At 38.5% G+C, this 26,845-nt stretch overlaps 1 long non-coding RNA gene across 1 annotated transcript in view; it reads right to left on the bottom strand.

The window, feature by feature from the left end:
• LOC138989393 (uncharacterized) overlaps nucleotides 1–26,845 on the bottom strand; it is a 39,684-nt gene that overhangs the window by 10,763 nt on the left and 2,076 nt on the right. The window contains exon 2 of the long non-coding RNA XR_011465641.1: nucleotides 26,256–26,489. This is a non-coding gene — a long non-coding RNA (uncharacterized lncRNA). The remainder of the gene's footprint in view (nucleotides 1–26,255; nucleotides 26,490–26,845) is intronic.

Here is a 26,845-nt window from a genome sequence, read left to right as displayed (position 1 = left end):
TTTGGGTGGATTCGGGGAGTTGGTGGTGGACACGGACGCCTGGCGTGCTGCAATTCATGGGGTCACGAAGAGTCAGACATGACTGAGCGACTGAAATGAACTGTAGTAAAATAAGCCAGATACCAAAGGCCACATATTATATGACTCCATTTGTGTGAAATGTCCAAAATAGGCAAATCTGTAGAGACAGAAAGCAGATTATTGGTTGCCAGCAGCTGAGGGAGAGTGGGCATGGGATTTCTTTTGAGGGGGATGAAAATGTATTAGAATTAGGTCGTGGTAATAGTGCACAACTTTAAATATTTAAAAAGCTACTAAACTGTATGTATTAAAAGGGGCGACTTTATGGTATATGAATTTTATGTTAATTTTTTAAAAATAAATTTAAAGTGAGCCGGATTATTGTCTATTATAAAAAATCATAAGAATGCAGTTCTTGCTCCTCTTTACCCTAGAACATATCTAACACATGTGTCTGTCCTCAGTGTAATAAGTGTGACAGGACACGTAGCTTCACACTTCCTCAGTTTGTTTTAGAAATTATTTCACAGTGAAGTTTGAAGTTTTGAAGAAAGGCAGCAAAATGCAGGGATTTGACTGTGCATCAGCCTTATGGTTTGAGCTTTAGATTACTTGGAAAAAGCAACTCCTAATACACAACATCTCTATGTACTTTATATTTTGTACTCCAGTTCTTACAGACATAAACTGGGTTAGCTTTTTGAAAAAGAATTTCCTTTGGAGATGTGTAAAAATATTAAGAATAATTTTACCCAAGTCAGATGATAAATGCCTTACAATTTCAGTTCTAGTAAAAAAAAAAAGATGTGTGTATGTATTTGTGTGTGTATGTATGTGCACAATAGAGAGAATTCAAATATCTTCTTGTTCCATATGATTTTGACTTAAGCAAAATATTAGATCAGTGTCCCAATTCTTAATATATTTTGCAGAATCTAGTCCTATGTGAAAAGAATTTTAAAGGGGATGATATTTTCGTATTTCTTTATTAGTAGATAACAAGTTATCTTTGACTCATAAAACTTTTTCTGGTCCACAGAAAGTGAGGAATGAGTTAATTAATTGGAAATTAAATAGGAGAGGAATTAATTGGTTGGGATCTGATAAATTTACTGGCTTTTTAACTAGCATCACTTTGTACCAAAAATATCCTTGTCTTTATGCTCTAGAATCCTCAGAATCATTTCCAGCTTTCTCCTCTGACTCAGATCAGTTAAAGTGAAGTTCAGAAATTTTATTGGCAACTTTTGTCTTTTACTGACCCATGGACCTAAAACAGTCCATGTAGGAATCCGGAGTCAGAATTGTAAGAAGAGACTTGTAAGAATATTCTGTTAAGAAATTTAAAGCCAAGTATAGCTCTCCCAGGAAATATGTGTGCTTTGGGAAATAAGCTATTGAAATAACGATTTTTCATTCTGAACTCAAAGTGAGATGCTTCATTCTTACCTTTCCATACAAAAAGTAAGCAGGAATGTTCGAATTGTAATTATATTCTCTTCTTTGCAAACTTGTGGTTCTCTTAAAACTCAATGGCTATATACTAAGAAAAATGTTCAATACAAAAATAACCCAGACTCAGCAGTTAGTGTATAATCCCTGGTCCCTTTCCTCCTATACTTAAAAAAATTCTTTTAGTGCATCTATTCATGATTTTCAAAGACATTTCCATTGGCTATGAACTTGGGCAAATAAGATTCACACTTTCAGGAATCATTAAAAGGACAATATTTATCATTAGCAAGGTTCAATGCAACATTGACTGCTAAAACATTTTTGAATATTTATTCAACTGATAAGATAAAATATACAAACTTTCTAATTTGAATAGTATAACTTTAATAGGAATGCATGATAGACTTTAAAATAAGGTAATACTGAATAACTTAGATCTACATATGACAGAAGAAAGTTTAGAAAGCTAGGATGAATTTTAAAGGTATAGAACCTCCTGGAGATTAAAGAGTAAGATTGGGGCTGGTTTGAGTATAGTTATGCTCGATAGCAAAAGAATGAAACAGATCTATTATTCTATTACTCCAAGACATTGTGATAATACAGAAAATAGAATTATACAAGTTCTTAATACTCAAGGAAAAACAAACCTGTCCAAGGGATAGGACAATTTGGGGCAACTGATAATCCGCCTATACTTTTCAAAGCCACTAGAGTGACTAAATACAATAGTGATGCAAATAACTACTCTGAACACAAAAGCGTAATGAGTTAGGGGTTTGCTCTTTGTTTTGTCAGGTTTCAAACTTATTAAGGTCCTGAGTCCTAAACCCTGAGGAAAAGGTGAGAATATCCTGGTAGCTCTGGGGATGATACTCATCATAATACTTATGCTGAGTTAACAAATGCAAGACACATGCGTGGGAACGCCCTCCCTTGTGACCCACATCTCTACCTGATCATGACCTTACATCTCAGATTTGTCCACAGAACCCTTTTCAACAAACAGTACTATGATAATTCTCCTACATATGAACAAGTTCCTTTCCAAGAGTGTGTTCCATAAATCGTTTGTTCACAAGTCCAACAAAGTTAGCCTAGGTAACCAACTAACACAATTGGCTATATAGTACTGTACTGTAATAGTTTATAATACTTTTCGCACAAATAATACATAAACAGTAAACACAAAAATAAAGAAAATATTTTTAATCTTACAGTATAGTACCTCGAAAAGAACAGTAGTACAGTACAACAACTGGTAAACAGGAGAGATCATTGAGTGAACAGGCAAGAAGAGTTACTGACTGGAGGAAGGAAAGGAAGTGGGAGATGGTAGAGCTGAAGGATAATCAGCAACAGAAAACAATGGGTGAGATGTAATGCACTCACGCCTAACATTGATGGAATACGTTTGCATCTCTGAAACTATGCAACTTAAAGGTTCATACGTAGAGGACTTACTGTGTAGACAACAACTAATTTTCAGCTGGACCGGCTTCGAGAGAACAAGCTCATTCACCATGGTTGTCGAGGGTGCCCAATGAGGGGTGGGGGTGGCGATTCGTTAAGAAAGGAGACAGCGGGGGCAAAAGAAGGGGAAGTCCTAGAGTGCTAAAGAATGCCACATTGCATAAGAACAAAGAGTTTATCAAATCTAATTGTTCTCTTTCATAGATAGACACACTGATGCCATTATATGGCTTCTGCAGGTGGCACTATGGTAAAGAATCTGCCTGCCAATACAAGAGATCCAAGAAACTCAGGTTTAACCCCGGGGTTGGGAAGATGCCCTGCAGGGGGAAATGGCAACCCACTCCAGTATTCTTGCCTGGGAAATCCCATGGAGAGAGGAGCCTGGCGGGCTACAGTCCATGGGGTTGCAAAGAGTCAGACACAACTAGCATGCACACACACGTAGCTTCTGCAAAACTATAAGTGATCTTTTTTTTAAAAAAGCACACTGGACTTGAAATGAGAGGGGATGATATTTCTGCTTTATCTCAACTAACCACTCTGGTTTGCCTGCCATATTCCTTTGAGTTTTTTATATGTGTTCATTATATACTTAAATTTGTATATATTCCTGATAACAAAATCAATATATTCTTGTTTTGAAAATTCCACTGTTAGTAAAATATATAAAGAAGAAAATAAGTAAAGAACCTCCCTAAGACCTCTACTAGGGAGACAACCACTCTTAGTGATTTTGCATCCACTCCTCCATAGTCTCAGTGCATATTTAGGTTTATCTTTTTAACAGCTATATAGTAGTCTATGTCTGAATGCATCACACTGTATTTAATCAGCCCCCTTACTGATGGTCTTGGAGTTGGGGACGGTGTTATTTCATTGTAAACAATGCTTAGTGAACATCCGAGTACATGGGTTTCTGTGTACTTATGCAAACATTTCTGTAAGGGAAACCCCTAGAGGTAAAATTGCAAGAACAGAGAGTATAAACATTTAAAATTTTAATAAAAAGTGCTAAATTGACCTTCAAATATGTTGTATCAATTTTTACTCTATCAGTGTGTTAGACTGCCTGTTTCTCACTTGTTTTTAAAGGAACACAAAAATGATGAGAGGAAATTATTTAAAATTAGATTCATTTGGTCTTAAATTACAGTACTTATAGAAAACAAACAACAAACACAAGTCCAAAGAAAATAGTATCAGAGTTGCCAGTTGTCAGGGTAAGTAGATACCATAAATGTGGTTTGTTGGACATTTAATTGATTTTTAAGACTTCTCACCATTATCAGAATGGAAAAATAGGACAGTACTTATCTGACTTCACATTAAAGAAGTGAGATAACAGGAAAAAGTGAGAATTTCTTATTATTAGTGCTTTTTTTTGGTTCATTTTCAGTTCCAATATTTTGTCTCAAAGTATGAGGGCACAGTACTGAGAATAATTTAACATAAATTAGGTTCCTAAAAGTGATAACCTATTTTCTTCATGGAATTCCATGTTTGAAAAAACCCCAAATTAATTTGGGTGGAAAAAAATACATGCTTTTTAAAAATCACTTCTTATTTAGTTTAAACACTTACAGCATTGCCTACCTTTACGTGATACTTGTATTGCTTAATACAAAAGGAACTGTAAAGAAGTATAGCTTAATAGACATCACGCTTATTACTAGCAATGACCAGTAACTACTAGCATCCCTGAGTACTAACTCAGGCACCGTGTTAAGTGCTTTACATGAATTATCTCATTTAATCCTTATTATAACCCTATGAGGTAAGTATGATTATCATCCCCCAGATCCAATCCACAAATCTTTTCCCCTGATAAAACACTTGAAGCATAGTCACAAATACAGATGCTTTAGATAGTCATTTGTAATGTTGAAAAGCACCCTAAATCTCAACTTCCTCCCATGGCTCACATCTCTGAAAGGGGATACTAATTGATTATACCTTTGCTTTTCCTACCTTGGGTATTGTGAGGATTAAACATTAACACAAAAATAGGTCATGTAATCTGTTCTGGATTTACTTGACAATGAAAGGGACTCAGAATTTTAAACATGCCAATGGATCATCTCAGCTGGAGTGAGCTTGGAGTGGAGTTGGAACCTTGTCGGGAGCGTGGCCCTGATTCTCTTCTTTAATGCCCAGGTGGGTATAACATGGCTGTGCTCTTCTAAAGTTTTCTCTGCACAGAGAAGGTCTCAACAAGCAACAGGGATAGATTCTTGGTGCTCATGGATAAGCCATGAGGACAATTCACCTCACTGATGAATTTCTGTTGGACACTTGGTTGCATTATGAGAGCAAAAGAGGAGAAAGCCCCAAAGTATAGTAAAACCCAAACTACATTTGAAGGGAAAGGGATCTATAGAGAAAAAGAAGCTTGCAAATCTTAGTAGGTACATGCTGGGCAGAGCATGGGCAAAAACCTCTGAGATTTGTAGAAGAAAAAATGGCATTACTGAGACAAAGCAAAAGAAGAGAGAAATTGATTGAATGTTCAAAGGGGAATTAACATTCATTCCACTTCAGTCCAAAAGTATATCATGTTTGTACTGAAATATTAATTCTGAACAATACTTCATCTGTACCCTAGTCTGTAACAAAGGTGGTGTCCCTCGGGCATTTTGAAGTAGTCTCAGAAAATGAGCAGTTGGAGGGAAGATGATAATGAAGCAGCCTTGATGTCATTTGATCAAAAGTAATGAAAGAAATGGAGAGATGGTGAGTTGCCTGTGTAACAAATCCTAAAGGAAAGAACATCAGGTAATACTGGAATAATCTTTGGTGTTTAATGCAGTCCCAAATTAGACTCCATCTCCCAGACTGTCATTCTCCCTTCATCTGCACTTCAGTAGTTACTTAAATTCAGTTCCTAAATGAAATGTTAGCTGTGTCCAGTCATGATTTTATCTGAGAAGATTCAGCAAGACAAAAATATTCTAAAATGAATTTCTGGGCTTTAGGTTTCAAACTACTCTCTCTTTCTGGACCCTTAATTGTTTTCTGTCAAACTGGGAAGTTAATCTGGAATGTTTTCAGGATGTTCAAGTTTTTGCAAGCTTTATACCTAAAGCAGATTCACAGCTGTGCAGAGAACAACCTTTGAAGTTACCATGCTTTGCTAGTATCTCAAATATTTTTCTTTGATCTGGAGGCACCCTTTTTCCTAGGAAACTTTCTTATGATTACTATATTTTCTGTCACCAAGTGTTTTTATTCTATAATGCCCATATTTCTTATGAACCAAGGGTGACAAATATGCACAAATATTTTGCCGGTTGTGAGAAACAATATCACTGGAACTATGTGATTTAAGTTTTCATTTTAATGAATTTTGATTAGATAGTAATTTTATATTTTCTTTTTATTTTTATCTTGTGGTATTTCAATAAGAAATGTGGAATCATTTGTAAACATTATGTAAAATGAGAAAGAGGCAGGAAAAAATCAATCTCTTGATGAGTTTCATTTTTAATTTGTTATAGGACTGGGTTTCGAAAAGCTTTTTATTGAAATGCTTAATAAATAATATATGTTTAAAATCTAATGAAATAGCTAATAATAGTGCATGTGCGTGTGTGTTAAGTTGCTTCAGTCATGTCTAACTCTCTGCAATACGTAAATTTCATATTTACGAAATGTGATGGAGAAAGAGAAGAAAAGTCAAGGGGAGAAAAGAAAAAAAGAAAATTTAACAAGGGGAAGTAATAGTAGAAGTGAAAAGAACCACAATCAAGGAAGAACCTGAAAGGAAAAGAATACAGAAGTAGATAAAAGAAAGAAAAGAAGGCGAAAGGAAAAAGGGAGTAATCATGCCAAGATTATTCTCTGCAGATTTTAGTGCTATGGCTGGTCCTATACTTCAAACTATCTATGTGTGCATGGTAAGTAGCTTCAGTCATGTCCAATTCTGTGCGTAGCCTGCCACGCTCCTTTGTCCGTGGAATTCTCCAGGAAAAAACACTGGAGTGGGTTGCCATGCCCTCCTCCAGGGGATGGTCCCAACCCAGGGATCAAACCCATGTCTCTTATGTCTCCTGCATTGGCCAATGGGTTCTTTACCACTAGTGTGACCTGGGAAGCCGATACTTCATTAAATAAATGTCTTTATTTCATGAGTACATACAATACTAAAAAAGAGTGATCCTGAATGCTTTTCTTTCCCGTTATTTATTTTCTGTTTTTTAAAGTATCTTTATTTCCCCATGTTCTTATATACAAGGATATTGTATCCTTGCAGTGCGGTTATTATTTCTGGCTTAAAAAAGCGTTGATTGTGTAGATTTTCCTGCACTGATATTTGCTGTTAAGGTGTTCATATATTTGTTTATTCTAAAAGATAATTGAATAGCTTAGGGGATACTTCAGCTCCCACCACTGAAAGGTGCTAAAGATATTGAATAAATGAATAAACTGTCTACAAAAGCCATTTCTGTATTAAAGTCAAATTACTCTCTGAAAAACTGGTATCTAATTCTTCCAGAGGGCAATGAATACATTTGAGGTTGGAATCTGTAACACTGCATTAAGACATTGTATAATAATCAAGAGTCACTAATCTTGATACAAACATTTTTAGCGTAGTTTTTGTCTTGAATTCAGCTTTACTACAGGATCACAGTAATTATAAATGCTATGCTAGCAGTTAAAACTCAGCCTACTGCCTTCACTTTGTCTATCTGGGCAATTGTTTTTGGCCTCCTGCACACCTTGAGCATATGCATCGGCTACAGTGTGTACAGACAGACGCACAGCAGAACAGTCTGACACAGCATGCAGAACAAAACAAGTATTAGCACTGGGATCTGGATCAAATTTAAGTTGCTTTTTCAAGGTTTCCTCCTTGTTAGATGGTAGCCTTCTGAATTCTGGCCAGCTACTTGCAACACTGGGCACTGAGGCTAACCCATGCTCAGGCTTAAAAAGTTCCACTCTTCTTGTTCACTACCTGTGTGTTGGCACCTTGTGTTATATTTCAACAACAGAAGTAGCTAGGGATCAAGCCAATTGGCTACATGACTTTGAAAGTCAATTGCAGAGAAAGGTGAAGCCAAGTACAGCCTTCTCTGTAGAGAAGAGCCAAGAAGATTCTAAAAATATTTGAGGATCTCAAGAGAAACAGCTGCAAATAGGAACAGTACTTAGTCACTGGGAACGGCTGACACTTTATACGTACTCAGCTCCTTTTCTCCATGGAGCAGAAAACAAGACACTTTGAAATGTGCAACCGCCCTGCTCCTGAGTACCAGGGCACCTTTCATCTACTTCTGGTGACTTTTATTTTCTTTTGTTGTTGGATCCTCTACATAATTGCAAGCATATCGCAGACAAGCACAATCGTAAACAGTGGATGGACGCTTCCTCCTCAAATGCAGACAATATCTGCCTGGCTGGCACAGCTTAATTCAGCCATTAACCCACTTTTATATGCTCTTTTATATGCTAACGGTGCAAAAAAACTCTTCAGAACTTAGAGGAGAAGACGTTTTCCAAATTTCATTTCTGGTCCAAGATGTTTTGGTGAGTCACTCTGAAAATGCTAAGTAAAAAGCAGAAAGAAAGGCCTTCCAAAGAGTCGTAAACAACCCGGGGGCCTCTTTCAGAGTAAGCCATATGTGTAACCTTTGTTAGAGTGCAAGACTGCCACTCATAAAGCAACCCCATCAGATGAGTATATTTTGAGCAATTTTCTGATGGGGCTAGGACATCCCTCTGGATTGCAGGAATGTTCAAATCACAAGCAAGCAGCCCTTTTCTAGGGTCCTAGAGTGAGTGCAGGTGCCCTAACCCACTGTCTTTACAAGTTCATCCTTCACTCTCCGACTTCTCTAAGGACTTCCCTTGTGGCTCAGACGGTAAAGCATCTGCCTACAATGCAGGAGACCCGGGTTCGATCCCTGGGTCAGGAAGGTCCTCTGGAGAAGGAAATGGCAATCCACTCCAGTACTCTTGCCTGGAAAATCCCATGGATGGAGGAGCATGGTAGGCTACAGTCCATGGGGTCGCAAAGAGTTGGACACAACTGAGCGACTTCACTTCACTTCACCTCTCTGAGGCTTCCTTGATAGCTCAGCTGGTAAAGAATCCACCTGCCATGCAGGAGACCCATGTTTGATTGCTGGGTCTGGAAGATCCCTGGAGAAGGGATAGGCTACCCACTCCAGTATTCTTGGGCTTTCCTGGTGGCTCAGCCAGTAAAGAATCCGCCTGCAATGTGGGAGACCTGGGTTTGATCCCTGGGTTGGGAAGATCCCCTGGAGAAGGGAATGGCTACCCACTCCAGTATCCTGGCCTGGAGAATTCCATGGACTGTATAGTCCATGGGGTCGAAAAGAGTTGGACACGACTGAGTGACTTTCACTTTCACTTTCTCTGAGGCAGCTGCAGTGGTTCCCTCTCTGTTCATCCTGCCTTCACCAATTCCCCAGTTAATTCATTCTCTGCACAGTTACAGCACAGTCTCCTTAAGGCAGCCATGACTGAACTGAGCACTCTCTGGTTGAAAGCTTCAGTGGTTGCCCATCCCTTGGAGAAGGAATAGGCATAAGACTTTCTTCCAGAGTTTTCTTACCTTCTCCCAGTTTTCTTACATGCTCTTGAAAAACTGGACAAAGTACTTGATGTTTTCTAGACATGCCCTGTATATCCTACTGACAAGTTTCTATCCATTTGATTCTCTTCTCCTAGGATACCCACCCTTCACCAACTGCCCCCCACTTCTCCTCTGTTGAGAATACCTGTGAATGTAATCTTATTTTGAATAGGTTCTTCACAGATGATCAATTTAAATTAAGATGAGGTCATGAGGGTGTGTCCTAAACCAAAATGACTGTTTTCCTTATAAAAAAGGAAGTATGGATACAGACACAGATAGGTACAGGGGGAAGACAGTGTGAAGATGGTAAGGTGAAGACAGAGGCAGAGATTGGATTGACTCAGCCATGAGCCATGCAACACCAAGGATTGCTGGCCACCACCAGAAGCTAGGAAGAGGCAAGGAAGGATTCTATCCCAGGTTTCAGAGGCAGCATGGGTCTGCCAACAACTTAATTTTGGATATCTAGTCTCCAGAACTGTGAGAAATAAATGTATGCTATTTTATTTTATTTTTTGGCCATGCTGCTTACAGGATCTAGTTCTTCACCTTGGGACTGAACCCACGCCCTTGGCAGTGAAAGTGTGAAGTCCTAACCATTGGACCACCAGGGAATTCCCAAATTTTTGCTGTTTTAAAGCACTCAGTTTGTGGTACTTTATTACAGCGACTGTAGGAAGCCAATACATTTATCCTTCCAAGCCCAGTTCACAGGCTATTTACTTCATTAGACCTTCCTTGACTTCAATCTCTCAAAGTAATCTCTTGTGCTCTCCTGCAGCCTCATAATATTATTTTAAGAGCATGTCTCTCTGTCTATATTTTCTGTATTAAATTGTGAGCTCCCTGAAATAACCCTTTATCCATTTATTCACTTAATTTTGTGTCTCCACCAGGGTCTCCACCTCTACATTTGGAAAGTTTCCCTTAGATGTTTATTGAACTAAGTGGAACGGAATCTATGTTTTTAAAGATAACAATGACAAACAACTTATAAGAAACTATTTTTAGATAATATCTTATTATCACCTGTTAACTTTGTTTCTGGAAGAGCTCTTGGAAAAAAAAATACAATGGAAAAATGAGGACTAGATAGTAACAGGCAATCCTCAGAACAAAATACAAAAAATATGAAAAACTTGGAAAGATATCATATTACTCCTAATTCAAAGATTCCCAGTTAAAACAAGTTACTGTTTTCTACCAATCGGATAAGTAAAAGACCCAAGTTTGATAATATACTATGTTGGCATGGATTTAACAAGACCTGAATTCTCATACATGATTAGTGAGGCTACAAATTAGAACAATTTTTGAGAGTAATTTGAACAAATTACTGTTCACCCATAAAATGGATTATTAAGTAGTCCAGAGTAAGAATGGAGTAGAACTACATGAGATGGTAGGAAATGATCTCTAATACATATTATCATGAGAAAGTAAATAAAAATATACCATGCTAAATATAGGGTGCTTCTATTTCTCTATAAGAATGTACATTGTTGTTGTTCAGTCACTAAGAATTGTCCAACTCTTTGCAACCCCATGGAATGTAGCACGCCAGGCTTCTCTGTCCTTAACTGCCCGGAGTTTGCTCAATCTCATGTCCACTGAGTCAGTGATGCTATCCAACCATCTCATAAGAATGTATAGATACATACATATGCTTATGTATCATCTGATGATTTTTGTAATGGTATGTAAGAAACCAACAATTGTAGTTGTCTTTGGGAAAAAAGACTGGAAGTCTCAGAGGAAAATCACTTTATACTCTTTTGGAACTATTGTAAGTTTTATTATATAATTATTTTCAATTTTAAACGTTTTCTTAGAAATACTCTAGAGTATTAAATATATACATAAAAATACCTCAGAATTAAAATTTTTCTCTAGGCACAAGTTACAAAATTTTTTAAAATAAATATGTACATAAAATACTATTTGGTGATATCAGACTCATTTTGCTTAAATAAATGATTCATCTAATATGATTTAATTAACTTTAATTTTATACCTGTTAAAATTTATAATTTGGAAGTGCACATAAGTACCTATTTTAGAATCAGACATTCAAAATGTTTCACAATTTTTTTACAAAAGCAAAACATAATTACTAAAAAAATTAGAAAATAAAGACAAAAATAAATATTCTTATTTATACCAGCCAAACATCAAGGTAACAATTTGATGAGTATCTATCCAGAATTTATTCTATACTAAAATATATTTTGAACTGTGGTGTTGGAGAAGACTCTTGAGAGTCCCTTGGACTGCAAGGAGATTCAACCAGTCCATCCTAAAGGAGATCAGTCCTGGGTGTTCATTGGAAGGACTGAGGTTGAAGCTGAAACTCCAATATTTTGGCCACTTGATACAAAGAGCTGACTCATTTGAAAAGACCCTGATGCTGGGAAAGATTGAGGACAGGAGGAGAAGGGGATGACAGAGGATGAGATGATTGGATGGCATCACTGACTCAATGGACATGGGTTTGGGTGGACTCCGGGAGTTGGTGATGGACAGGGAGGCCTGGAGTGCTGCAGTTCATGGGGTCACAAAGAGTCAGACACGACTGAGTGACTGAACTGAACCGAACTGAAAATATATACAGAGAATGGATTTATACATGATTATATGTCTTAGGACAGGCTCATGTATTATACCAACAATGTGTTACAGTCTATGATGTACATCTTGGGACCATATTCCACCAACTGAAGATAATAAATACTTCTCAGTTGAATAAATAATAATGAACAAGCATTTATTGAGCATTTATTTTGTGCCAAGTATTGTGTTACATTCCGAGGCTATAAAGATTAGGCAGACACAGTTCCTGGCCTGAAAACCTTGCAGTGAGACACAGGAGACAGATATAAACAAGATCAGTTTTTCCACTGTGGATCTTTTCCAAGGTTTGTATTTATCTCATGGATGAAAAAAGAAGAGGCAATATTTACGAATCAAATATAAGTAATAATCTGTTTTTCCTTAATATTTTAAGAAATAAATGAGTAAATGGGACCTAATTAAACTTAAAATTAAATTTTAACTTAATTAAAATTAAACTAAACAGCAAAGACAGTATTGACAAAATGATAAGACAACCAACTAAATGGGAGAAAATATTTGCAAATGATATGACTGATAAGGGGTTAATATCCAACATTTATAAACATCTCATACAACTCAGCATCAAAAAAATAAATAAACAAACAAGTCCAATTAAAATGTGGGCAGAAGAAATGAATAAATATTTTCCAAAGAGGATATGCAGATGGCCAAGAGGCACATGAAAAGATGTTCAACATTGCTGATCATCAAGGAAATGCAAATCAAAGCCACAGTGAGATATCACCTCACACCTTTTAGAATGGCTATCATCAAAAAGAACACAAATAACAAATGTTGGCCAGAATGTGGAAAAAAGGGAACCTTTGTACCCTGTTGGTGAGTATGTAAATTGGTACAGCCACTATGGAGAACAGTATGGAGGTTTCTAAAAAAAAAAAAAACTAAAAATAGAGCTACCATATGACCCAGCAGTTCCACTCCCCAGTATACATCCAAAAAACCAAAACCACTAATTCCTAAAGATACATGTACCTCAAGTTCATAGCAGCATTATTTGCAATTGTCAAGATGTGGAAGCAACCTAAGTGTCCATCAACAGGTGAATGGATAAAGAAGATGTGGTACTAAATAGAACGGAATACCACTCAGCCATAAAAAAGAACTAAAATTTTGCTATTTATGGCAACATGGATGGACTTGGACATTATGCAAAGTGAAACAAGACAGAGAAAACCAAATACTGTATGATATCACTTATTTCCATTAGACATTTTCCTAGGCACCCTTGCATAACAGCAAATACATGAAGTTTACTTTGTACCAAATACTGCGTACTGTTATAATTGCATTATACAGAAAAGGAAAATAAGGCACAGAGAGGTTAAAAACTTGCCCAAAGTCACACAGCTAATATGTGGCAGAAACTAAGGATTCAAATTTCACATGATTTGATTAACTATTGTTATATTATATTTCTAAGTACCAGGTACTTGACCACAGAATTCTGAAGGCTTGCTCCCACCAGTATGCTCAGAAAAATACCTATTTCTATCCCCCCCCTTTTCTTAAATCCCATTTGGCATTCTAAACACTAAATTAGTTTGGGTGGAGAAGGTCCATGGGCTATGAGAAGTAAGAGCACCACAGATACTATCTCTGTGTTTGTTTTACAGATGAAACTAAGATCTCTGAGAATTAGCTCCTACAAAATTGCATGCAACTGCCTTAAACCTCTTATTTTCTCATGCCCTTAATTTTTAGGGTGTAGTGAGTTAACCAAAGTTACAGTCCTATTTAAGTGTCAGGAAATCAAAATTCGTAAAAGGCCATACATGTTTTCAAATTTAATCATTAGACAAAGTCCTGCCTTTAGCAATTCATTAATTTTTTTCATTTTTAAAAGTAGCCTTTTCAATGAGATTTAATGGATCACATTACTAATCGAAAAATATCAGAAAAAACTAAACAATTTCCACTTTGAGACACAAATATATATATATATATATATATATATATATATATATAAAGAGTGAATCCAGGACAAAATACTTTCAGTGTTTCTTTTATAGTAGATCTATTTCCTTGCTTTCTTATCAACTGAAACCAGGCCATAAGGTTCCAACAATGGAAAACAGATTGACTTCTTTTCAGGATTAACAAATAGACTTGAAATACTGCAGAATTTATTATATGGCTGCTGACACTAAATTTCTTTTCAAAGCCACACTTCCATCACTTAATAAAAAGATAATACATATTGACAAGATTTCAAATGTCTATTGGAAAAAATCACAATTAAAAATGTTGAATTATTTCTTCTGTCTTATGCAAACACATTTTATTGTTGTACAAGATTGCCCTCTTGTGTTTTCTCTAGTTAAGTCATTATCATTTTTTATCAATTTAATATTCGACTTGTAACTTTTCAATCTAAAATTAACTGAGTATTAAATGAACGTCAAAGCTGTATGTTCAAAACCATATAGATTAGAAATTAATGTTATGCTATGGTGTGTGGTACATTCTATTCCTTTAAATCTCTGAATTAATCTAAAAAGTACTATGGCCTAAAGTTGAGAAAAAGTAGAGTTAAGCAGAATTAATTACATAAAGAAAAATTTAGAATTATGTCAAGAAATTCTAAAACTCTGATATTAACTACCCACTTTACCAAGTTATGGAAAATGCAACCAATTTGTATAGGTCTGGCACAATATCCTCACAGTCAGTTTCTCCTTTTAGATACTTAGCTATTATGGGTACATAAAAGCACTATTATAATTTTTAATTATTTTGAAAAATTTTTCCTTGTATGTTAGCAATTTTCTTTTAAAAGTTACTTAATTAACAAATACTTTTATGTGTTGAAATGTAAATTTGGTACACTCCTTGTTTGTTAAGTCAAATTGGTAGCATAAGTTAAAAAATGTTTATCGGGTTTGCTCCTAGGAATTGGGCTCAAAAGCACAAACTCAAGTACCCCCAAAATTGAATGCCTGTAACACTTATCATAGTATTATTGGAAGTGCTAACACGTGGGCTACCCTGGTGGCTCAGCTGGTAAAGAATCTTCCTACAATGCAGGACATCCCAGTTCAATTCCTGGGTTGGGAAGATCCCCTGGAGAAGGGATAGGCTACCCACTCCAGTATTCTTGGGCCTCCATGGTGGCTCAGATGGTAAAGAATCCGCCTGCAACGGGGGATGTGGGTTCGATCCCAGGGTTCAGAAGATCCCCTGGAAGAGGGCACGCAACCCACTCCAGAATTTGTGCCTGGAGAAGCCCCATGGACAGAGGAGCCTGGTGGACTACAGTCCATAGGGTCACAAAGAGTTGGACACAACTGAATGCCTAAGCACACACAAACATGGCTGTGTGTTGAATTAGAGTGGAATATCCTTGGAAGAAAAGTTATGACCAATCTAGATAGCATATTGAAAAGGAGAGACATTAATTTGCCAACAAAGGTCTGTCTAGTCAAGGCTATGGTTTTTCCTGTGGTCATGTATGGATGTAAGAGTTGGACTCTGAAGAAAGCTGAGCACCGAAGAACTGATGCTTTTGAACTGTGGTGTTGGAGAAGACTCTTGAGAGTCCCTTGGACTGCAAAGAGATCCAACCAGTCCATTCTAAAGGAGATCAGCCCTGGGTGTTCTTTGGAAGGATTGATGCTAAAGCTGAAACTCCAGTATTTTGGCCACCTCATGCGAAGAGCTGACTCATTGGAAAAGACTCTGATGCTGGGAGGGATTGGGGGCAGGAGGAGAAGGGGGCGACAGAGGATGAGATGGCTGGATGGCATCACCGACTCGATGGACCTGAGTTTGAGTGAACTCCAGAAGATGGTGATGGACAGGGAGGCCTGGCATGCTGCGATTCATGGGGTCAAAAAGAGTCGGACATGACTGAGTGACTGATTTGATCTGATCTGATCTGATAATGACACAGAGGAATTTTTTGCAACAATTAAAATTTAATGCAATATTTAAAATAACTTTTTGTTACAATGTTAAGTTTTAAAAATTCAGGATATACATACGTGTGTGTGTGTGTATCACAATGATCTAAAAGCTGTTCTTCTGAAACTAAAGAAAGACTAAAATGAAATTCCTTAAAATATTATTAATAATGGTGGTTGTCATTTGAGGGTAGCACTATGGTAGCTTTTTCTATATTTTTTCACTTTTTTGTATTTTACCATGTTATTATGTTGAATACTATATTACTGTTGTAATGGGGAAAGTCCCTATGTTCCAAATATCAGCAGAATGAGATACTGCCTTCTTTATATAGATCAGGAATTTTCGGAGCTTTCTGTATAAGCTCAGAAAGCTTTTCTAAAGAAAACCAAGACTTCAGCAACTAGCACAGGATGTAGCCAGTTGAACCATTGAAGAAGAATGGAGGGGTCCCTAGATCACTACAAGAGTGGGAAAAGTTCTTAGGATGGATACTTTCTCTCCTAACACTTCATCCTTTGAAAGAAAAGAGAAATAGAGCCTGGTGATGAATTCCTTCTCCAAACACATGAAAGAGCAAACAAAACAACAATCACTTATTAAGTGCTAAATAGTGCTGTGTGCTAAGTTGCTTCAGTCATGTCTGACTCTTTGTGACCCTATGGACTATAGCTCGGCAGGCTCCTCTGTCCATGAGATTCTCCAGGCATGAATACTGGAGTGGGTTGCCATGCTCTCCTCCAAGGGATCTTCCTGACCCAGGGATTGAACCTGCTTCTCTCATGTTTCCTGCGTTGGCAGGCAGGCTCTTTACCACTAGCACTACCTGGCTAGGTTGGTTGAAAAGGGTCACAGGCTAAATGTGATGAGTGGATGAATGAAAAGAAGGATAGCTACAGCATTTTACCTCCAGGCTTCATGTAGGACCTTCTCAGCTAGACTGAAGCTAAAGACCTGGTCTTCCCACCTGCAGCCCTGCAACAGTTTTCCAGGCTGCAGCGAGAGTGATCTTTTTAAAGAGCAAACCTTCAACAGATTCCCAGTGCCTCTAAGGATAAACTCTAAACTCCTTATAGTGGCTGACAAGACCCTTTATCATCTGTCTTGGGCTTACATCTCTCACCTCCTCTTCCGCTTCCACTCCATGTTCCAGGCATTCTGACCTTCAATAAGCTTTTTCTCAGGTGTTCTCTCAGGTTGGACCCAGCCGGTCTCTATTGCATAGCTACCTCCTGCTTACTTTTCAAGTCTTTGGTTAAATGTTGCTTTCAGTGGGAAAACTTGGCTGAATCCACTATCTGCTCCTATTATAATCACTGCTTTCTCTGTCAAAATCCTTTCCATACATTATTAAATTCTCTGGTTTAACTGTCCCTCTCATCTGGACTGCAGGCTCTGTGAGGGCCAGGGCTGAGTCTGCCCTGTTCACTTCGATACTATAATACCTAAGCGAGGAACGATAAATATTTACTGAATGAATGAATAAGTGGATGAATAAGTGAAATAGCCTAATTACATTCAACTTGTTCAGACTTTCTTTAAAGAGGTACTCTAACTGATGCAAGTGCATATCAAACTAAAGAGGACAAAGGTAATGGTGGTGGGCCTGAGGATGCTGGGAGTGCTTCACTCAACACTTCAGTCCTGCGTCTTGTCCTCACTTAACAGATATGTGTATGTGCACGTAAGCTTTAAGAGATTTTTCAAATTAAATTTTCAAGCCCCTGTGGCTCAGCTGGTAAAGAATCCACCTGCAATGATGGAAACCTGGGTTCGATTCCTGGGTTGGGAAGATCCCCTGGAGAAGCGAAAGACTACCCCCTCCAGTATTCAGGCCTACAGAACCCCATGGACTGTATAGGCCATGGGGTCGCAAGGAGTCGGACATGACTGAGCGATGTTCATTCCACTTCATGGGAAAAAACACACTCTGATACATTGGCCAATTCGTTCTAATTATTAAGAAAAAGAGATCTCTTCATTCAACTACAGAGGAGCAAATTATGATTTGTAAAATAGTTATACATAGTCTTTAAAGACATGGGGAAGATATAACATTAAGTTTCTTTACAAAGTACACAAACTATTTGTACAGAATAAGCTAATTTCTCTTACACAAAAAGAAATTTACATAGGTTATATTGTATTTACATAATAAAAATTTGAAAGGAAATACATTGAAATCTAAATTGTGATGATTTCTGAGGGTCATCACATGTAAAATACTTCTCCTCCTTATACTTTTCAGGATTTCTCTCAGAATAAGCATGTATTACTTCTATCAAAACACTAAGGGTTATCAAAAATCTCTATAATAAAATAAATTTATTTATGTGTAGGCTGTTATTTCAAAATTGGTTTTAAGACTAAAGGGTCAGCATGAATATTTTTCATGTATCACAGATATACTTTAAAATATTTGATACTGGGTAGATTTAATAAGGCAATGACCTTTAATACAGATGTTATGAAAAGATATTACAAAATTATAATCTTAAATTTGACTTCTCAAATATCTTTATGTTCAAAATTTTTCATATTTCTCAAGGGAAAGCAATTTTATTAAAGAATGTTTACTTGGAAAGTAAATTAATGCACATATTATTAGGTTAAGCACAAATAAAATGACATTTTAAAGCAAGATTAAAGGATAGGCTAGACGCAATCAACTAAGTGTATAGTTACTTGAAGTGGATTAGGCAAGAGGCTAACTTGCACAGAATTACCTCTTGAAAATAGTCAGGCATAAGCAGCAGTTTAGACTGCCCGTCTGGGAAAATCCCTCACCTGCACTACCTATCTCAATACATCTAGGAAGTTCCTTTTTCCTTTGCTTTAACAATAGGTCCAGTGATAAGCAAAACTGCCCTCCTCCAAAGCTCCCTGAAGTGCAAAAAGACTAAGAAGATCAAAGAACCCATTAGCCACTCCCTGAACTTCAAAGCTTTCTCCTCTGGGAACTCTGAGGAGCAGCTGTGAGATTGCTCAGAGATTTCCATTACAGTGTATAAATCTATCAATAACATTACAAATGTCTTGGTCACTATATTCTTTTTATATCCTTACGATGACTGCATTTTAGGTTTCACAGTCTTGTAAACATATTAAGATGAGTAATAAGCCAAAATATATTAAGACTAGAGATCTACTCACCCCAGTGAGCACTGAGACACTCTTCTTAGCATTATCCTTTTGTGCTTTCTAAGTCTAGCTTTTCAATGCCTTGATCATTTCTATACTTCCTCATTTGGGAAAAAAAAAAAAGTAACAAAACAAGCATTTTATTTCACATAAGTTTGTGTTTTAATGCAATATTCAAACAAAGTCTACAAAGTAAGTTACCTTTCCTGGACTTCTTTCACAGACTCAGTCCCTGAGATGACCTAATGCCTCTTCTAACTAGCTTTAGGATGGAGCTGACTTTCTGAACAGCAGGAGAGAGGGAAAAACCTGTATTTTCAATAATATCACTGAACCAACTAACCCTGAACTTCACCCTACCTCTGATTTCTTTTACATGATAAAATTCACTTACTTATTTAAAAGCTAGATTGAGCTTGATTTCTGTTATTTGTGGCCAAAGCACCCGACCAAAATTTGGATTCGATTATTAGGCAGCGGAGAGTCACTGAAGAGGTTTAAGCGGGAGACTGACATAATCAGTTTGCATTAATTACTAGGACAGCAGTGGGAGAAGTGCTGAGGAGGGAGGGGTGGGATGGAAGATTGGCTAAACGTTACAGAGGGCTTATTATGTGCTTTGTATTATACTCATCTAACACTTTGCATATATTAATTCATTTTTCACTTTCATGCATTGGAGAAGGAAATGGCAACCCACTCCAGTGTTCTTGCCTGGAGAATCCCAGGGACGGGGAGCCTGGTGGGCTGCCGTCTATGGGGATCGCACAGAGTCAGACACAACTGAAGCGACTTAGCAGCAGCAGCAGCAACCCTTCCCAAATTCTATGAGGCATGTAATATATTATCCATGTTCAATGAGAGGAATCAGAAGTCCAGAGACATTAAGCTGTCCAAGACTACACAGCTAGTAAGTGGCAGAGTCAGGATTTGAACCCACTTTAATTATAGACATTTCTTTATGCCTCCCTCCTACCCTCCAACCCACATATATCAGGAGAAGCTCATCTCACTCTCAGCCTCAAATAGACCTAATTGATGTCAAAGTAAACCTAGGCTCTTTTCAGTGATTGACACAGACGTAGACTGACAACCCAATTCTGGTCTATTTATACTTCATAGGGTTATTGAGAAAACTGAATGGCTACTGCTCATAACACACTTGGTATGGGGTAGGCCCACAGTAAACTCTAGCTACTACTGTTATGATTATAGACCACGATCATCAAGAAAAACAGAAGTAGTGTTCAGAGAAAGAGAGCAAAGGAGAGTGGTATGGCAGAAGCCAAGGGAAGAGCTCTTGGTAGAGTACATCCGAATCAAACAACATGGAGAAATGAAGTGAAATGAGAGTCGAAAAGAAAAGTTCATTGGGTTTAGCCTTTGGGACATAATGGGTTACCTTTGCCAGAAAGGGGTTAGTGGAAGGGCTGAGGTGGAAGTCAACCAGTTGAAGAGCAAACTTGCACCTGAATTGGAGACAGTGGCTACGTATTTATTCCACATTAGCAGTTTCACTGTGATGTAAAGGGTGGGTCTCCAGATGGAGCACATTTTTATAAACTTTGAGCACTGTAGTGGTCAAGGATAGTCGCTTTTGGATGAAGTAAGCCTGGAAGATATGTAAAATAATTCTCAAATGCTGTGCTGAGAGTATAGCTAAACTGAAAACCAAGAGTTTTCAATGGCGTTAATCAGTTCAGTTCAGTTCAGTTGCTCAGTTGTGTCCAACTCTTTGTGACTCCATCAATTGCAGCATGCCAGGCCTCCCTGTCCATCACCAACTCCTGGAGTTCACCCAAACTCATGTGCATCGAGTTGGTGATGCCATCCAGCCATCTCATCCTCTGTCATCCCCTTTTCCTCCTGCCCCCAATCCCTCCCAGCATCAGAGTCTTTTCCAATGAGTCAACTCTTCACATGAGGTGGCCAAAGTACTGGAGTTTCAGCCTCAACATCAGTCCTTCCAATGAACACCCAGGACTGGTCTCCTTTAGGATGGACTGGTTGGATCTCCTTGCAGTCCAAGGGACTCTCAAGAGTCTTCTCCAACACCACAGTTCAAAACCATCAATTCTTCGATGGTCAGCTTTCTTCACAGTCCAACTCTCACATCCATACATGACCACAGGAAAAACCATAGCCTTGAATAGACAGACCTTTGTTGGCAAAGTAATATCTCTGCTTTTGAATATGCTATCTAGGTTGGTCATCACTTTCCTTCCAAGGAGTAAGCGTCTTTTAATTTCATGGCTGCAATTACCATCTTCAGTGATTTTGGAGCCCCCAAAAATAAAGTCTGCCACTGTTTCCACTGTTTCCTCATCTATTTCCCATGAAGTGATGGGACCAGATGCCATGATCTTAGTTTTCTGAATGTTGAGCTTTAAGCCAACTTTTTCACTCTCCTCTTTCACTTTCATCAAGAGGCTCTTTAGTTCTTCTTCACTTTCTGCCATAAGGGTGGTGTCATGTGCGTATCTGAGGTTATTGATATTTCTCCTGGAAATCTTGATTCCAGCTTGTGCTTCTTCCAGCCCAGCATTTCTCATGATGGCTTTAATGTGAGTGAGTGAGTGAGTGAAGTCGCTCAGTCATGTCCGACTCTTGGCGATCCCATGGACTGTAGCCTACCAGGCTGCTCCATCCATGGGATTCTCCAGGCAAGAATACTGGAGTGGGTTGCCATTAATATGTAGGTACAAATACATAATTCTCCCCAGTTCAAATAGAAATATATGAATCAGCCTGTCTGTGTCTTTGTGCAGGTTATGAAGATTAGAGTGAGATTGAAAATAATAGAAATGGGGACCGTTTGACCATAGTAACTCTCTGGTTCCTCATGTTTTTCTGGGGCCTCAGTTCCACAAACAAAATCTGTGCTTATAATTGGGATTGCCAACCACTGTTATCAAATGGAAAGATGGTCAAAGAATAGACTGTCAACATTTGCCCCCCTCTCCTACAAGTTCAAAGGGAAGAATCAAATTGTTAACGAAAGCATTTTACCTGTGAATCTCACAGTGTTCTAGGATTACATGTGGTAAAACAATATACTAATATCCATCCTTTGATTAAATTCTATAGCCCTCAAATTTGATGTATGCCTTTTTTTTTTTTTCATCTAAGATAAAACAAAGCTACTGCTGCTGCTGCTGCTGCTAAGTCACTTCAGTCATGTCCGACTCTGTGTGACCCCATAGACGGCAGCCCACCAGGCTCCCCGTCCCTGGGATTCTCCAGGCAAGAACACTGGAGTGGGTTGCCATTTCCTTCTCCAATGCATGAAAGTGAGAAGTGAAAGTGAAGTTGCTCAGTCGTGTCCGACTCTTTGCGACCCCATGGACTGCATGCAGCCTACCAGGCTCCTCCGCCCATGGGATTTTCCAGGCAAGAGTACTGGAGTGTGGTGCCACTGCCTTCTCCAAAACAAAGCTAAGGACACTCATATTTATGGCTTTATGTATAATAGATAGGATTAGTAGGATTAAGAACCACATGGCACATAAAATAAAACTATACAAATATTTCAATTATTCAGTATGTGTGAGTTAAGGGAACTTAAAGCATCTCTCCATTATTCATATCTTCATTCCCACAGCTATGTTTCAGGTAGGAACACAGCTAGGTCTCCCCTATAAACCTTGGCAATAAGAGGAAAATGTCTTACTGTTAGAAAGAATTAGAAAGGAACTTATCTCCTTCTAAGCTAATTTCAGGAAGCTGCTTTAGGACGTTATTTTGAAAATGCTGTTGGTTATTTTAACTTATTTAATGAGGAGTTTTTTGCTTCTAAAAACTAAGGTGTGTCCCTTCATTGTTCAAAAAAGAGCAAAGACAAGAGTAAGGAAAAAAAAAAAAGTGACTACTGCAACACAGTATATTACCAAGCAATGAAAATACCAATTATTCAGATAGAGAAGTATCACTCTAGACTTCCCCTGCTCTAAGACCATTCCTTCCTATGCAGTCATTGCTCATAGTGATAGTTGTCTTTTCAGAGTGTCAAAATAGGCAGATATGCCTAAAGAATTAGATAAATAGAACTAATTCTATTTCTTTGCCTAAAATAATGCTATTATCATATCAGCATATTACTCAAAAACATGAGTAAAAAACCCTGAATATTCATTAGAAGAACTGATGCTAAAGCTGAAGCTCCAACACTTTGGCTACTCGATGTGAAGAGCAAGGTCACTGGGAAAGACCCTTATGCTGGGCAAGATGGAGGGCAGGAGGAGAAGAGGGCTACAGAGTATGAGATGGTGGGATGGCATCACCGACTCAATGGACATAAGTTTGAGCAAACTCCAGGAGTTAGTGAAGGACTGGGAAGGAAGCCTGGCATGCTGTAGTCCATGGGGTTGTGAAAAAGTCACACATGACTTAGTGACTGAACAGCAACAACACGGGTAACAAAGAAAAGATTTCTTAAGTAGAAGGGCAAATTTCCTAGAGAAATCATCTGATTTAGAAGCTCATCATTGATATTTAACACTGGGATATAAAGCAGAGAAACTGGAGCTTAGATAGCAGAAATCTTATTAGCTTATTAACTAGCAAAGAGGTCAGAATTTACTTTGTAATTATAAATATCCTAATTATATGTAATTATAAATATCCTAAACTAATGAATGAAGGAATAGCATAATTTAGTCAAAAAACTTAAAAGATAAGATCAGATCAGTCACTCAGTCGTGTCCGACTCTTTGCGACCCCATGAATCACAGCACGCCAGGCCTCCCTGTCCATCACCAACTCCCGGAGTTCACTCAGACTCACGTCCATCGAGTCAGTGATGCCATCCAGCCATCTCATCCTCTGTCGTCCCCTATTCCTCCTGCCCCCAATCCCTCCCAGCATCAGAGTCTTTTCCAATGAGTCAACTCTTCGAATGAGGTGGCCAAACTACTGGAGTTTCAGCTTCAGCATCATTCCTTCCAAAGAAATCCTAGGGCTGATCTCCTTCAGAATGGACTGGTTGGATCTCCTTGCAGTCCAAGGGACTCTCAAGAGTCTTCTCCAACACCACAGTTCAAAAGCATCAATTCTTCAGCGCTCAGCCTTCTTCAGTCCAACTCTCACATCCATACATGACCACAGGAAAAACCATAGCCTTGACTAGACGGACCTTTGTTGGCAAAGTAATGTCTCTGCTTTTGAATATGCTATCTAGGTTGGTCATCACTTTCCTTCCAAGGAGTAAGCGTCTTTTAATTTCATGGCTGCAGTCACCATCTGTAGTGATTTTGGAGCCCAGAAAAATAAAGTCTGACACTGTTTCCACTGTTTCTCCATCTATTTCCCATGAAGTGATGGGACCGGATGCCATGATCTTCGTTTTCTGAATGTTGAGCTTTAAGCCAACTTTTTCACTCTCCACTTTCAGTTTCATCAAGAGGCTTTTGAGTTCCTCTTCGCTTTCTGCCATAAGGGTGGTGTCATCTGCATATCTGAGGTTATTGATATTTCTCCCGGCAATCTTGATTCCAGCTTGTGTTTCTTCCAGTCCAGCGTTTCTCATGATGTACTCTGCATATAAGTTAAATAAACAGGGTGACAATATACAGCCTTGATGAACTCCTTTTCCTATTTGGAACCAGTCTGTTGTGCCATGTCCAGTTCTAACTGTTGCTTCCTGACCTGCATACAAATTTCTCAAGAGGCAGATCAGGTGGTCTGGTATTCCCATCTCTTTCAGAATTTTCCACAGTTTATTGTGATCCACACAGTCAAAGGCTTTGGCATAGTCAATAAAGCAGAAGTAGATGTTTTTCTGGAACTCTCTTGCTTTTTCCATGATCCAGCTGATGTTGGCAATTTGATCTCTGGTTCCTCTGCCTTTTCTAAAACCAGCTTGAGCATCAGGAAGTTCACAGTTCACAAATTGCTGAAGCCTGGCTTGGAGAATTTTGAGCATTACTTTACTAGCATGTGAGATGAGTGCAATTGTGCGGTAGTTTGAGCATTCTTTGGCATTGCCTTTCTTTGGGATTGGAATGAAAAAAAAACAAACTTAACAAGACCCCTTTTTATGTGTTAGATAAGTGAATACAAAATGAATGACTCAGTTCCTGACCTTCAGGAGTTCTTCACAAATTTCATCTTTCTGAAAATATCTTTCAGAAAGAAACAACATCAAATCAGCCCTCTAGTATGAGAAACGGAGAAGGCAATGGCACCCCACTCCAGTACTCTTGCCTGGAGAATCCCATGGACGGAGGAGCCTGGTAGGCTGCAGTCCATGGGGTCGCTGAGGGTCGGACACGACTGAGCGACTTCACTTTCACTCTTCACTTTCATGCATTGGAGAAGGAAATGGCAACCCACTCCAGTGTTCTTGCCTGGAGAATCCCAGGGACGGGGGAACCTGGTGGGCTGCCGTCTCTGGGGTCGCACAGAGTCAGACACGACTGAAGTGACTTAGCAGCAGCAGTATGAGAAAACTGAATGACAACTTACAAGGTAGAAAGAATTTGAACACTTGTGGCCACTCATTCAGGACAATGGAATCACATCTATTTAAGGACAAGCTTATATTCCACAGTTAATAAGAGAGTTTTCTCAGCAAAATGACACTTCAACCTGTCTTGGGGAAATGGTGAGACCATTTTGGCCAGTTATTCCTGCATGACTTGAATGGATCATTGTTTCTTTGGCTGAACACCCAGGTTATACTTAGAAACTATGTAGTTTGAGAATACATATCTTTAAACATTGTGTGTTTACATTTGGAAATATGGTTTTGTATCACATTTTTTTTAAACCCATAAATGGGATCACAGTGTACTTATTACTCATCTCATTTATTTACCCTTAAGGAACTTAGGAGGTCTTTCCACATAAGCACTTGTGGCAACTTGTAATTTCCCAAAATGCCCACATGCTCTTTAAGAACTTTGCCTCTCCTCAGTCAAGAGGTAGAGTCTATTTCCCCTCCTCTGGAACTTGGACAGATAGAATACAGTACAACTGACACTGTATAACTTCTAAGGCTCAGTCATAAAAAGTATATGCTTTTTACCTGGCTCGGTCTCGGTCTTGGTCTCTCTCTTTCTCGGCATACTCGCCCTTGGAACCCAGCCATCAGGTTGTGAGGAAGCCTCAAACCAGTCCATACTAAGAGACAACATGGTCTACATTACATCAAACTGAGGTCTCCAGCCTGCAGCCTCCAGTCAGCATCAAACATCAATAGGAGAGTGAAAAGTTTTCAGATGATTCCAGTCCTCAGCCTTTGGCTCTTCTGGTTGGGGCTCTGTGCATAATGGAGCAGAGAAAGTCATCTCTGTTGTGCTCTGTATGAATTTTTGACCAACAGAATCTGTGAGCAATATAAATGATTGTTTCACACAACATTGTAGGGGTAATTTGCTATGCAGACACAGTAATGTGAAGAGTACCAATATAAGTCAATTTCAAATGATACAGAATGAATTGTACTGACAGATACTCAGATGATTTGGAATTATTTATTCCCTGGTAGCTCAGTCGGTTCTTGCCTGGAAAATCCCCAGGGACGGGGGTGCCCGGTGGGCTACCGTCTGTGGGGTTGCACAGATTCGGACACGACTGAAGTGACTTAGCAGCAGCAGCAGCTCAGTCGGTAAAGAA

Source organism: Bos mutus, chromosome 10 (genome assembly GCF_027580195.1).
Source record: "Bos mutus isolate GX-2022 chromosome 10, NWIPB_WYAK_1.1, whole genome shotgun sequence".
Lineage (NCBI taxonomy): Eukaryota > Metazoa > Chordata > Mammalia > Artiodactyla > Bovidae > Bos > Bos mutus.
Note: the sequence above shows the minus strand (reverse complement) of the source record. Positions and strands in the feature narration are given on the sequence as shown.